This window comes from Emys orbicularis, chromosome 1, assembly GCF_028017835.1.
Source record: "Emys orbicularis isolate rEmyOrb1 chromosome 1, rEmyOrb1.hap1, whole genome shotgun sequence".
Taxonomy (NCBI): Eukaryota; Metazoa; Chordata; order Testudines; family Emydidae; genus Emys; species Emys orbicularis.
The window spans coordinates 29,353,146-29,368,587 of record NC_088683.1 but is presented as its reverse complement, the minus strand read 5'-3'; the positions used below and the strand labels follow the sequence as shown (position 1 = coordinate 29,368,587).

General features: G+C 43.1%; 1 long non-coding RNA gene across 1 annotated transcript; it reads left to right on the top strand.

The window, feature by feature from the left end:
- The first annotated feature begins 849 nt into the window (after positions 1-849).
- Positions 850-6,490, top strand: LOC135884312 (uncharacterized). The gene is made up of 2 exons (XR_010561707.1): positions 850-1,301; positions 6,299-6,490. It is a non-coding gene; the product is annotated as an uncharacterized LOC135884312 (long non-coding RNA).
- Positions 6,491-15,442: the final 8,952 nt, after the last annotated feature.

Genomic DNA, 15,442 nt, shown 5'->3' with positions numbered 1-15,442 from the left:
TTCCACTACACGGGGCTCACCCGTCCCGCCCGGCAGGGGCAAGGTTACCAGGGCGAAGCCAAACAGCCGCCATTTTGCTTGTGGGCTGGAGCGCAGTCTGTGTCCGTTAAGTCCTCCCTCGTGCCATGTCCATTTTACAAAGGGGGTTTCCTCACGATATTAAATTGTTCGAGGGCCGGGGCCAGAGAGCGCGCCCCCCGATCGAAAAATGCTAAAGAGGGGCCGCCTAGGGAACGGCAGGGGCGAGAGGACTGTGTCTGGGTGGAGACTCGGGGCGATCGTGCAGCTGAGTCCACAGGCGGGGGGGGCTCGGGCCCAAAATGATGCTGCGAATGACCTAAAGCGCGCAGCGAGATCCTGTCTTCCGCAGGGACGCAGACACCGAAACCTGTCTTCAGCCTACCCCAAAGTGAGCCCCTGCGCCTGCCTGCCCCCTGACCTCTTGTGAGCCTGGGCCAGCCGTACTGACACACACAGGCTTTGGGGGAGGCTGCCAGACCGAGGCAATCTCCCCACGCAGAGTGAGACGGGGGATAAGACCGAAGCCCGTTCGGTGAACTATGGAGGGTTATTCGCTGAGGGGATCTCCCCCTCCCCCCGAGTTAGTGGAGACCTGAGGCGGGTCTGGCTGAGGAAGTCTCTCCACAAGTGACCGAGGTTTAGCGCAGGCCTGCCTCGTTGAACCTCTTCCAAGGAACGAGACTGAGGCACTAGGGCCAGCTCTGCCTGCGAGGCTCCCCTTTACCGAATGACACTTGTGGGGGGAAGGTCTGGGGCTGCCCTGATCTGGACGAGTCACAGGCAGCGCAAGAGGTAAGTGTGTGAGAGACAGGCGCAGCCCCTCTGTTTATGCTGCGCTCCTTCCCTTCCCCCACACGCCCTCCCTGCGTGTGCTGCCCACACACCGCCCCGCATTCCTCGCCTGGCTTCAGCCCCTCCGGCGATGGCTGAGTGAGGGAGGGGAGGCGGCGGCGGCTGGGGTTTCATTCGACGCCCACCAGGGGCTGAGCGAGCCTCCTTCAGTGCGCAAACTCGGGGCACCACATAAAAGCTGGGCTGGCAGCTCTTTACTCTGCCTCGATGGAGCCGCCACAAGCGGGTCACCGGAGAAGCCGCTAGCAGCGGTGCCGTAGCCTAGGCTTCCCCGTACCGTGGGCACAGAGGGGCTGTAAAGAACCGCTGCTGCGGCGGGAAGGAGTCGGGATGAAGGGATCTGGATGCAGAGGAGGCGGCTGTAACGAGGCATCGAGTATGGGGGGAGGGAGTGATTAAACGTCTTGTGGCCATGGCGGAGTCTGAGGGTATTTTTTCCTGTCTAACTCGTGTGTGTGTGTCTCTGTCTCTCTCTTTCTCTCTCCGTAGGGCGCTTGGTTGGGCTGCTCGCTCGGGTTCTGCCTGTTGTCGCGCGAAATGGCGGCTGCTGTCTTGGTGGGTTTGGTTTTGTTGTTTGTTGTTTTTTCCCTTCTTTCCCCTCCCCCACCTCTGCCTTGGCCACTTCTCCGCAGCGAACCGCGGTGAGGACTGAGTCAGGAGGAAGAGGAGGGGGGAGCGGACCGCATTGAAGCCAATCGCCAGGCTGGCTGGGCTGCCCAGGCGCGCCCGGATTGGCTGCTGCTGACATCATCTTGCAGCAGGGGCAGCCGCAGCTGGGCAGGGCACAGAGGAGCTGTCGGGGGAGGCTGGTGCAAAGGGAGAAAACGGGCGCCATGATCCCGGCGCTGGGGAGTCTGTGAGGGCACGGAGCGTGAGGCAAGCTCATGGGAAGGGAACGAGAAGGCCTTGACAACCATCACCCAAGCGGTGCCGAGACAGAGAAGATAAGCGGGGGGAGCGGGTCAGCCTGTGCCTGTATTTGTAACTGCGTCAGTACAAGATGGCGCAGGGTCTCCCTGGAGAGGGACGGGAGCTGCACGTCCGCCGGAGGTCATGTGACCGCGTTGCATTCTTGTGGGGTTGTTTGGCTGCAGACCAAGCTGGCGGAGACGGCGGCTGCTGCTGGGGAGAGTCTGCGCTTCCTTCCCCGCCCTATCATCCCCGCCCCAGGCTGGAGAGTCTGGGTGGATTTTTATTTTTTTTATTTCCCTTCCCTATTACCCGTCTGCAGAAGGGTGTAGCTGGTACTGCTGAGGAAGGTTCTCGCTTCTCGTCCTATTCCCCACCCCCAGAATGTGGCAGCTCCTTCTGGTGAAAGTTCATTCCTCCTCCCCCTCTTCTCTGCATTGAGCTTAGCTGCTTCAGAAGAAAGTTCTCGTTCTTCCTCTCCCAGCCCCCTCTTTCCGGGAGAGTATGGGGCGGAGAGTAATGTTTTCCACAACTCCCGGACAAGGTTGTAAGGTGTCTGATTGCTGATATCTAAATTAGGTCACATTTGCGATCCAGTTTGGGTGACTAAAATGTCTTTGACTCCTCATTTCACTTGTAAGAGCAACTCCTTTGTTGGTTAGGTTTCCTGTGGTAGTGCTTTTTGGAGTCTCCATTTTAGTGAGACACTTAACTATCCTAGTCCACAGTTTGCAAAGACGCTCATTTTTTGTGTTCCTTCTCAACATTGGATCCATTTGCAGAGGTGGCTTACTAAGGAAAATGCTGAAGGTGCTTCATAGGATTGACCAGTCATGAAAGTTGACTAATATTTTTTGGGTGATACCCACTTTTCCAGTGAAACAGCCTCTCACTCAGAACATGACGCAGTTAAATAACGGGTAGTTCAGACCACAGATATAAAGAACAAAACTATGATTTGAAGTATTGCAATACTTCAAATGTATTAACTCTTGGGTTTGCGTTTATATATGAATAGTATAAATCTTTCCTGGAAATGTTATGTAATCCTTGTAGTCTTTTAAAGATGCCATACTTAAAATGAGACTGAACAAAGAATTAGGAGATTTTAAAAACTAGAGGAGTCCATGGTTTCTCCATAGAGACTAATATGTTATCCCTCTTTATAAATGAACAATTTGTCTGTTTGCTTCTACCTGTCTTTCCAGACAAATAGTGAGTGAGGAAGGGGAGCTTAAAATGCATTGTCTGACCTCTTATCCTGGAGGTTGTGTACTGTCTCATTAAAAATAGTATTGCAAATAAATATTTGCTATCAACTTGAACAAATCAATGCTTAGCTGATCTGTAAGTCACATGGGTGAGTTGGAGTCTAGTTACATAACTAAATGTGGTCCCAGTTACAGCCTCTTAGCCTGACATGTAGCCCTGGAGTGACTAGCATCTGTGCCACTTTGAGAGGTACTCTTGAGTAGTTTGCATAGTTGCAAATAACTTCAGTAAGGGAGAAGGGCCTCCTTTCTATCCAACATCAAATAGTGTGCTTTTTTTTTTTTTTTTTCCTTGAATTACATGTAGGAAATAAGACAAATGCAGAGATTAGACACTGAAATATAGATGGCTAATTTAATGATTTGAGGCTCAAGGGTTTAAGACTGTCAAACTTAATTTATTGTTAATCCTGGAGATGCTGTTTTAACTTCGGTATTGTTTGGTCTTTTTTTATGAAAAGATGCAGTAAGTTTGCGAGGCGTTTTTTAAGGAGCATGTCAGCTGAATGTCTGGCAACGACACTGATTGAAGGAAATGATCTAATATTATACACATATCCAAAATATTTTGTTCTAGAAACTTTTGATTACATTTACAAAAGCATACTTGCTTAATTTAGATACTTGAAGCTAGTGGAGTTGTTGATCTATTTGGCTCTACAAAGATTTGTTCCAGAATCCCAGCAACTTTACTACTATTCCTCTCTCCCTATCCCTGCCACCACAATAGCAGAGTATACCTGTGCTGTTCTTACCCATAGTTCATATCTTACATTGTTATAGGCGCACAGTGAAAACCAATATACTTACATCTATTTGATTGGTGCTTTGGTATGTATGCCACAAGAGCTGTGTAGAGCCCATATGAGCAACCTTGGCACAAGCTGCGGGGGAGGGGGGGGCAGAAAAGTAGTAAGGCACAAGCAGAGCCTTCTGAAAAGGGCAACAGGACAGAGGAAGAGAGGGCCAGATAAAGGAATTTGCTCACTCACAGTAGAGACTACCCCCTTTAGACTAAACTCAGGGCATGCCTCCACTACTGCTTAAGTCTAACTTGCATTGCTCAGGAGTGTGAAAAGCTCTCTTTGCCTCCCGCCCTCAGGAATGTGACTTTTGCACTGTCCACAGGGTGCTATTGCAGCTTCCACTTCTTGCCGCAGTGTAGTAATTATGCCAACAGGAGAGCACTCTCCTGTTGGCATAGCTTGTATTTACCAGATGTGCTACAGTGGTGCGCTGTATCAGTGTGGTGTAGACTTGCCCTCAATCCCCTTAAATTCAAATTGTACCTCATGTATTCAATCACTTCATTAAAGAAAACTTTATTTAGTGAATGAGGTGCACTTAGGCCTAGCTGGTGCCCCTTGGATTTCATGCTGGAGCTGAGGGTTCTGCTGCATGTAGACCTATCCCATTCCGTTATGATGGGCAGTGTTGCCTGCACAGCACTATTTTCTTTTCTCCATCCAGCCCTTGTAGGGGGTAGTTGGGGTAGATGAGTGGGGAAAGATGAGGGTATGCCAGATACAAGGGTCCACTAACTTTTCTGTGCTATATAGCATAAAGAGTCCTGGGGGTACTGTTGGCTGGGGAAACTTTTTAGTGGTACAGCTCCTCTGGAGTAATGGTGACTTGGATGGAGTGGTCTCTAGAACTTGAGAGGGGGGTGGGGGGAGAAAGTAGAAAATGAAGCCTTAAATGCTCAACTCAAAATATTCTTCTGGAGTTGAGTATTGTTAACATTTTTAGTTTAATATAGGTCATAGCTTGGACATAGTAGCTTATTAAAAATAGCAATTTTATAGTGTGACTTCGTATTATAGCAGTGGTTCCCAAACTGTGGGTCTGGACCCCTCGGGATTGTGAGGTTATTACACGGGGGGGGGGGAGGGGGTCGCGAGCTAACCCCACTTGCCTTCAGCATTTATAATGGTGTTAAATACACGTCTACCTCAATATAACGCTGTCCTTGGAAGCCAAAAAATCTTACCGCGTTATAGGTGAAACCATGTTATATTGAACTTGCTTTGATCCATCGGAGTGCGCAGCCCCGCCCCCCTGGAGCACTGCTTTACCGTGTTATATCCGAATTCGTGTTCTAGCGGCTCGCATTATATCGAGGTAGTGGTGTATATTAAGAAGTGTGTTTAATTTATTAGGGGGGGTCGCACTCGGAGACTTGCTGTGTGAAAGGGGTCGCCAGTAAAAAAGTTTGAGACCACTGTATTATAGAAACCTTCAGTTGATTAACTGTAGGCTAAACTGAGTACAACTCCTTTCAACAAAAAATGGAAGAACCGGGCTAATGGAGGAATGGGTTGTTGACTTAACTGTGGTAGTATCTTGGTTTGAAACTGGATGGTTACACTGAAAGCCAGTAGTGAATAAAATAAAATCTTTGGGATTACCTGCACCCACTGAAGTGAGGTGCAGCTAGCTGCTCAACTCTTCAAAACTGAAAGAAGAATGGATAGTAAAAACCCAGAGGGGAAAGATAATCTGATACTTTGTGTTTTCTCAGATCTCTGAATAAGGTCTATTACCTCCCCCACAGGTGTCTTAAAGACATGGTAGGTAGAGGTGACCTGTTCCACAAATAGCTGCAACAACTGGATTTGTGAACCTTCTGTCCAGCGTTGGACTACCACTTAAATGTAATTGTTCCTCTTCTGTGTTTCTGCCATTAGGCAGGATACTAGAATGTTCCGTTAGAGGTGTTTGGGATTGGGTTAGAAAGATGTCACTTATGTTGGTATGAGCATTTTGTCTGAGTTTAAAGACCTACTGTTGAGGCTCTGACTCATGTGATTGACACCTGGGATACACTGGGCCCCAGGAAGATTTGGAGTATGCTCAAGCCTAATAGGGTGTTTTTGTTTGTTTGTTTTTTTTTCTTGTGTTTGTTGAGAGCAAAACCTCTTCAGTGTTGTATCACATCTTAGAAGTGATGCAGTTTAGCAGCTTCAACCTGTTAACAGCTGCAGAAGAGACTAGGAAAGCTTAATCTGTTGTCTTACTGTAGTTTTAAGTAGTCTGACATGATCAAATAACTCTTCTTCAGCATGGTTTATTTCTTAATGCTTGATAAGTTTACACCAGGGTTCCATGTATAGTGATTAAGTTTGTGTAAGAAATCTGCCTATTGTTAGCTTGCTACATAAAACAAAACATTGCTGCCTCCTGCTCTTGCGCATCTCTACTTAACACTTGTCTTCCCCTCCCCCTTTTTTGACTCTTCCACAAAGGGAGTTCAGTGAATTTCTTGTGCCTGTTTCCATGATGCTGCACTTAACTGAGGGAGACCCTTCCAAAATAGAGACACGGTGAACTGTGACACTGCAAAACACCCCTCCACATACTTCTGAAGTATGCATCCGAAGAAGTGGGTTGTAGCCCACGAAAGCTTATGCTCTAATAAATTTGTTAGTCTCTAAGGTGCCACAAGTACTCCTGTTATTTTTGCGGATACAGACTAACACGGCTGCTACTCTGAATACTTCTGAAGGCATCTCAGAATTTTAGGAATGGGCTAAGTGAGGAGAGACTTGAGCAAGAGGTTGTAAACTGCTCCCAGATCTCAGCTAGCTCTAGTGCTCTGCAGGAGATAGTCAGCCATTGGTGTGCAGGGGGTTGTGTGTGTGTATATATATATATATATATATTTGAGTTTGGGAGGCTTGCATAAGGTAATGACAGAGCTGCTCTGCCCTACTAAAGCTGTTTGCACCTCCTTTACAGTATTTGCATGACCAAAACCAATATTGGTAGAAAATTCAAACATTTGCCCAGTTTGAAAGTATTTTGCCAGGTGTCGATGCTTAAGTTATAATGTGAACATACTGTAATTTATGGTGAGTTATAGGAATATTTCAATAAAATTTTATTTTAGAAACTTCAGTAAAAGGGTAACTAAGTTAGTTTAACTTAACGGGATAAAATTTGTCAAATTGTGTGGATCTAATGCATCACCTGTTGAAAGGGGCCTGGATTCATATTTTTGTGTTGAGGATATATTTTTGGCTGTTCAGGTATTAAATGAAAACTTTTGCATTCTCAAGCCCTGGGTGCTGAATGCTGTCTCTGAACTAGGATGGCAGAGCAGCCAGCAGTAGATCAAAATCCTGATGCATTCCAGTGTGTCAGTTTGTAGCTATGGTGTTAAGGATTTTTGATCCTAAACATGGCCTCTCATTCGACTGGTAGATATCCCTCTTCCTCAGCGCCCACCACCACCCCCCAAAAAAAAACTAGCTCGCTTTGAGACAATTTTGTTTTCCCTTCCACCTTGTTACAGGGCTGCAGTCTAATTCTGGGCTCTCAAGTCAGCCTGTTGCCTATTCCCAAAAAAAGGAGCTGTGGCCCAAATTAAGGACCGCTGTGCAGCTTTCATTTTGTTTAGCTAGTGGTGTCTAGGCAAGACACTTTCACTCTCTCATCCTCTAAAGGCAAAGAACCAAGCTTCTAGGCCCTGTCTTAAACTAGAGAACTATAGTGGTTTAAATAATTACACACTGAACTATAGGAGCCATGCTGACTTGTATTCTGAGCCAGACCTATTTTACCACAGTGTCTACATAAGCACTGTTCTAAACAATTCCTGGCACACTGTAACAAGGACTTTACCAGACAAAACTGTTCAGGCTCTTAAAGTTTATCTGTAGGGGGACATCCAATTGATTTGCCTTAACTTTCCTGAAGGTGTGAAGTCAGCACATAAATTAAAGGATGTTAAAGCTATGTATGCTCTCAGGAGTAAAGTGTCCTGAACTAAAACTACTTTATTCCTGAGTGAGAGATCCACTCAAGGGTTTAACACCTTTTAATGTATATGCATTAACTTCATACCTTCAGTAGACAGGGCCTTAGGCTTGGTCTACACTAGCACTCTTGTCAGTAGGGGTGTGGAAAAAACACACCCCTGATCAACATAAGTTTCACTGACAAAAGTGCCAGTGTGAACAGCGCTGTGTCAGCAGGAGACATAGCCCCCACTTCTTGTTGGGGGTGATTTAATTATGCCAGCAGGAGAGCTCTCTGTCAGCATAGCACAGCTACAGGGAGACCTTACAGAGGCACAGCTGTAGCAGTACAGCTGTGCCTCTTTAAGGTCTATAGTGTAGACACAGCCTTAGGCCTTGGCTACACTGGCGCTGTACAGCGCTGCAACTTGCTGCGCTCAGGGGTGTGAAAACACCCCCCAACCCCACCCCCGAGTGCAGCGCTGTAAAGCGCCAGTGTAATCAGAGCCTGCAGCGCTGCACGCTTGCCTGCAGCGCTGCACGCTATTCCCCCTCGGAGAGGTGGAGTACATGCGAGCTCTCACGGCGCTGTAGTGCTGGTGGCGCGACTACACTCCCGCTTTACGGCAGCGCTGGGAAGTCCCGAGTGTAGCCAAGGCCTTAGCGTGATAACTTAAACCTAGTTAAAATAGTGGCATTTGCCACTTTACAATCTCATTAAATCTCAAATAGCAGTTATTTTAATGAAGTTTTTTCACTTCCAAAAGATCATTTTGTTTCACTAATATGTACAGTTTGCATTTGTAGTTCAACTTTAAAACTACTTCTCAGTGACTACCATTCCAGGGTGACATGCTGGAACAAATTCACATGCATATAAAGGCATAGCCTACAGTTGTTTTTAGACTCTATTTTTAAACTTGTTCTAATAGGTTGAGCAATGTTTAACAAGTTCTATTCCACAATCCTGTTGAAGAATTAAAAAAAAAAAAAAAAATCTTCATGAAGGAGCCCCAGTGTCTGTCTGGATTCAGCTAGCTAGCTGCTTCATTTCCTTAAACTATACTGCTGGGATTACTGATCTTTGTCCTCAAAGACCACAATTAGAGCTATGTTGATTTCTGGTATAGAAGGGGAGAAAATGACTGAATAGATAGTATTGTCTCTTACCTGTCAAGTGACTAAAACTCTATTCTTAAACCCACATCAAACTCAGAATGCCAAATCTCGATGTGTGCAGAATGCCAAATCTCGCATTTAGGTATAACTAGATTTTTTTATTTTTTTTTTAATATAAAAGCAAGGGTATTCCTTTGTTGGTGTCACTGTCACCAGTTTAGCATGCATGCTCATTTGTCTTTTATAATTCACTGATACTAGTGTTGTGGATCTGAGCTTTATTAAAAATGGTACCTTTCATCCTAATGAACCTTAAAGCACTCCATTTGCTCCCTAACCCAGATACTAAAATGCAGTAACTAGTAATGCATGGAATGATTACACAACAAACTGAAGACTGTTAATGAGGGCTACCTAATTGAAACTTCAGTGGGAGGCTAAGTGGACAGAATATAAATATACATACTGATTCCTGTCCTGATTAAACTTTTTTGTGGTTTTAAAAATATATATATAAAACATAGGATCTATGCAGGTGGTTAGTGTCTAATCTGAATATGGACCCTAGAGTAATACAATGTAACCTCTATCACCATTACTTCAAAGTAGAAAGACTTCTACAGATGTACTGTTCAACCTTGCCCTAGGCCTAGCTGCTGAGATCTGACTGAATCTCATCACAAGGGGAGTTGGTGTCAGATCTCTAGATAATGTATTCTAGAGAGTTTGTGGTAAGAGGTTTCTGTTAGTCATTTTTTCTGCTCACTTTATAGAAGCCTAATTGATAGCCGTGCCACTTAAATGTGAAGTGGTTCAGGTCTGCTTACCTTCTTTTTATAAGGTAATTCTGAAACTGCTGGATATGAATACAATATATAAAATAAAAAATTAACATGCTGACAATTCTCAAGTGAACCTATCCATCCCCTTATTCAGATTTAAAAATCTTAATGAAAAGAAAAGCTTCATTCTTTAACTATACCGAAGACATAACTCAGGGTTTGCTGTAGTGATAAGGGAAATAAATCATAAAATTGAAGGTACAGCCTGGAGAAGAGTCAGCCTCCATGTGCTCTATTCCAGTGTAGGGTGTGTTACCATAGTCCTGAAGATGCCCTAGTCATGGAACAGTGCCCTGTTTATGCTAGGTGCTGTACAAATATAGATAGAGCTTAGTTCTACTTCCATTTCAATTGCACAACTCTACTGTAATGTTAGCTACTGGTACAGATGAGCAGCTGCTAACTAACTCATGTAAGCCAAATGTTAGTGCTTGCACAGGGAAACTTGCTATTGGGCCTGCTGTAGCTGTTTTGGGCAAACTAAAATGAGGGCAGGGGATTTGGGGAAAATCAAAGTATTTGTATGGACTATATATAAAGCCTTTTAGACAATTCATAAATTTCAGTTTTAAAAGTATAGACAAGGTACATTGAACTCCATCAATGTGGCAGGTTATGCAAACAATACATTTAAAATACCAAACATTTTATGAATGAGTTCCTTTTGTCTTCTCTCTAACTTCTCTAATGGAGACCATCAAAGCAGAAATGTTCATGACTTTGTAATTTTGAATGGATTGCTTCTGTTACTGGTTACAAGAGTAACTTTTTTTAAAAATTGCAATCTATATTTCTTAAAATATTTAACTCTTAGGTAAAAGAAGTAGGGAGAGGGACTTAAGATGCTAACAAGTCCACTTTTTCAGACCTGCTATCACATGTTCCAATGTATAAAGTGAGGGATTTTTAGTAGGTTACTATCTCCTTAAATAACAGGAAGCATGTGGCTTCTTGTATGATTTTTTTTTTTTTTTTTTTTTTTTTTTTTTTTGCTACAGTGAAATGTTAAGCACCAATTATGCAGACATAGCTACTGCAAGGAAACTTGCATCCTGTTTACAATAGCAAGTACATCTAAACCTGTTCAGTGAACATCTGCCACATGTTTGCAACAAGCTATTTCTAAAAACTTCTCAGATATTTTAATGTCACATCTGTTCAGTGTTTGCCCTTACTGTACAATCTGAAACCTTTAAAGGATGGCAAGATTACACAACAGCAGTAAAAATTTGGTGGAGCTTGCAACTAAAAGCCTCCAGTTTGTACATGGGCATGAGGGAAATCGGACCTTCTTGGAAATGATGTGCTTTGGTAATATTCATTCAAGTAATATGTGAGTGCCCTTTTAAACATGGTTCTCTGAAGGGAATTCTAGATGTGGCATTTATGTTATACTGTGTTTAACACTAACCTACAATAGAATAAAACCAAAACAGATTATACCAATCCACAAGATTTGCAGTTTTTTTAATGGTAACAAAATATGTCCCTATATCAAAGTAGACTTCTGATTCTCCTTTTAGTTTAGTCCCTTTTGGGCACTCTTCTCAAATCCTGTGAGTCTAGTCCAGCAGTCCTTGCTCCAGCAAAATTCACCCTGGCCTCAATGGAAATTTTATCAGAGTAAAGACTGCAGTCAGGCTCAATGTCTGAAGGGCCAAAGCAAAACAACTCAATGCTTGATCTCTTACACAAGTAGTATATCTTTTAATTATTAAGTTTTTCAAACAATATTAGTCTATTTCATTTAGACAAGTTATTAGCGGTCATATGTACTAACTTTTGGCCTCTTGGCCACCTTGTCCTCTGTATCAATGAGCTACACACTAAAAAGGATTTGAATGACAGACTAGGGCTTGTAATGTAGCTATTACAGTGGGGGGTCAGTCATCTGTATTTTAAGTAATACCTGTAGACCAAAAAGGCTTCAAAGAAACTATTAGGGTCTATATACTCTCATACCATTCATTGAAAAATCTTCTCTAAACAAAAACTCTCTGAAGTTCTTTGGCTGTGCAGATCACTTTAATTTTATTACAATTGAGTATTTGATTGCAATCCCCTCAGGGCAGGGCTAAGCATGCTGTCAGTCATTTACAAAATTACTTTGGCTCACATTGTACCATCCATTGTTGGGGTACATGATACAGTTAGCCAGAGAATCCTGACCCTAAGGCTAAGGATGGGGGGGCTGTGGCCACATCTACACTACAAACTTTAGCTGTCTTGGTCAGGGGTGACCTACATAGCTCTGCCAGCAAACATCCCTCATTCAGATATAGTGATACTGGCAAAATGCAGTTTTTCTGGTATAGCTTATTTTGCTGGAGTGGGACTGGGATAAAGTGCAGTTTTGCTGTTACAAGCTGCTTATACACTAGGACTGCTTTGCCCATCCTAGTATAGACTTGTCCTGAGTCATTTTAGTAGAGCTTTTCCACCTTACTCCACAGAAAGTCCTTTGTGATCCAGGCTAAAATAAAGTGTAGATGAAGGGAAGTGATGCAAAAAGTATAATTTTCCTTCCCTCCCTCAAAACTTTTGTAGTTTAATGTTTTTCTAGCTAACTCTTACTCATACAGTCTTTGTGTTGCAGTAGGATGCTGGGTGTGAAGACACAGGGCCTCAAGCCTGGTAATTTATGCCTCTGTGGTTCTTGAACTGATCAGGTGTAGATTTTGCTCACCAATGCATATTGTGACATAGTGCTCCCTATATAAAAGGAACTCCAGATACTATGAACCAATTTAGTTTTCAGAGTGGTATACTTTTTTTTTTTTTTTTTTTGAAGAGACACTTGACAACTGCTTTTGGCAGCTTAATAAGGGAAAAAACACAAGAGTTGATGGAACACTTTCAACTTTTTAGGCCCCCAAATTTGTGGGGATGGGGATTTAATTCCTAATATTAAGGGAAGTGTTTCCATTAAAGTGTGTATTTTACACTTCTCTCCCTAAAATTATAACTTTACCCATTTAATTGCTGAATGTCCTAAATATCAAGAATGAGACAGCATTTAAGGGTAGGTTTTTCAAAAGGCTCAGTTCTCATAATCAGAAATGGATTTTCAGTATAACTTGTACCTAACATAGTAAGTTCTTGGAAACCTGCATGTAAGTGTCAATGGGAGTTTGTGGATGCTGAGCAATTTTGCAAATTTGGCCTTTTATATAGGTGTCCGAAGTGAGCTGAGCTCTTTAGAAAAATCTAGCTCACCAAAAATTATTTTCCCTGATGTGAAGAATTTAATTTATTCAAGGTAGTGCTGGCCAGCTTTGTAGTGATACCCCAGAATGCATAAGTGGGATGTCAAAGACAGAAGGAAGTATTGCCCTAAAATAAGTGTATCATTTACTTGAACGTCTATCTACCTAAGGTATAGGGCCCAATCAGTATAGTAATTAAGTGCCAGCCATGGACTTGCTCAGCAGTCAAAAAGTCTGCCTGGCAGCTGTCGCATTCCTATATAATATATTCAAGTCACAGTTGCAGTGTAGCTGTGTGGCATGACTTCAGTTTGTCCAAAGAGGAAAAACTTGGATAAGCTTACCTGTGGACTTCCTTTTTACCTTTGCAATCTGGGAAACTCTGCTATATTAATTATATACCACCATAAATCATGCATTCTGTCTAATACTGAAACAAAATGTCTGATTATGCAAATAGCTAACAACTGCCAAGTTACAAAGTTGATTGATTTTTTTAAAAAAAACATTTGCTAGTCACTTAAAATATTTTACTGCATTGGAAAAATGAACTTGCAAATGGCAAAGATCATGGCCTACCCATGGCTGCATTGCTATTCATCTATCAGAATATTACTAAGGAATTAAAAAAAAAGTACTGCTCTGCTCCTTCTGGGAGGCTAAATAAATTACCTTGGCAGAGTCTCTTCCCCATACAAGTATGCCAAGACAGTATTGGAATTGGTAACATTAATATGACTCTTCACAAAGTCATCAAAAGCTTCAAAACTTCCTCATGTTCCAAGTCCATGCATGCAGGGAAGAGGCCATGCTGCAACTATCATTCTTGCTGAGCCCTGGTGTTTTCTGTTCTTGGGGAAGTTCATGGATTAAGTGCAACTCGCTTTGCCCTTCCCTCCAAGAGGTAAAATGGTGCAGGGGTGTGTGTGGCAACAGTGGTTTGTCTGCACTAGGAAATATCAGTGTAATGTAATATAACAGCCTCCCACTGTAAACGAGGACTGTTGTGTTTAAAATTGTGTCATGGCTAACACTTGTTTGTTTGAATGTTTATCATGTTAACTGGAAAAGGGCAAATATAGTGCCCATCTATAAAAAGGGAAATAAAAACAACCCAGGAAACTACAGACCAGTTAGTTTAACTTATGTGCCAGGGAAGATAATGGAGCAAGTAATTAAGGAAATCATCTGCAAACACTTGGAAGGTGATCAGCATGGATTTGTAAAGAACAAATCATGTCAAACCAATCTGATAGCTTTCTTCGATAGGATAACGAGTCTTGTGGCTAAGGGAGAAGCTGTGGATGTGGTATACCTAGACTTTAGTAAGGCATTTGATACGGTCTCGCATGATATTCTTATCGATAAACTAGGCAAATACAATTTAGATGGGGCTACTAGAAGGTGGGTGCATAACTGGCTGGATAACCGTACTCAGAGTTGTTATTAATGGTTCCCAATCCTGCTGGAAAGGCATAACGAGTGGGGTTCTGCAGGGGTCTGTTTTGGGACCGGCTCTGTTCAATATCTTCATTAACGACTTAGATATTGGCATAGAAAGTACGCTTATTAAGCTTGCAGATGATACCAAACTGGGAGGGATTGCAACTGCTTTGGAGGACAGGGTCATAATTCAAAAGGATCTGGACAAATTGGAGAAATGGTCTGAGTTAAACAGGATGAAGTTTAACAAAGACAAATGCAAAGTGCTCCACTTAGGAAGAAAAAATCAGTTTCACTCATACAGAATGGGAAGAGACTGTCTAGGAAGGAGTACGGCAGAAAGGGATCTAGGGGTTATAGTGGACCACAAGCTAAATATGAGTCAACAGTGTGATGCTGTTGCAAAAAAAGCAAACATGATTCTGGGATGTATTAACAGGTGTGTTGTGAGCAAGACACGAGAAGTCATTCTTCCGCTCTACTCTGCTCTGGTTAGGCCTCAGCTGGAGTATTGTGTCTAGTTTGGGGCACCGCGTTTCAAGAAAGATGTGGAGAAATTGGAAAGGGTCCAGAGAAGAGCAACAAGAATGATTAAAGGTCTTGAGAACATGACCTATGAAGGAAGGCTGGAAGAATTGGGTTTGTTTAGTTTGGAAAAGAGAAGACTGAGAGGGGACATGATAGCAGTTTTCAGGTATCTAAAAGGGTGTCATAAGGAGGAGGGAGAAAACTTGTTCACCTTAGCCTCTAAGGATAGAACAAGAAGCAATGGGCTTAAACTGCAGCAAGGGAGGTCTAGGTTGGACATTAGGAAAAAGTTCCTAACTGTCAGGGTGGTTAAACACTGGAATAAATTGCCTAGGGAGGTTGTGGAATCTCCATCTCTGGAGATATTTAAGAGTAGGTTAGATAAATGTCTATCAGGGATGGTCTAGACAGTATTTGGTCCTGCCATGCGGGCAGGGGACTGGACTCGATGACCTCTCGAGGTCCCTTCCAGCCCTAGAATCTATGAATCTATGAAAACATATAACAATTAA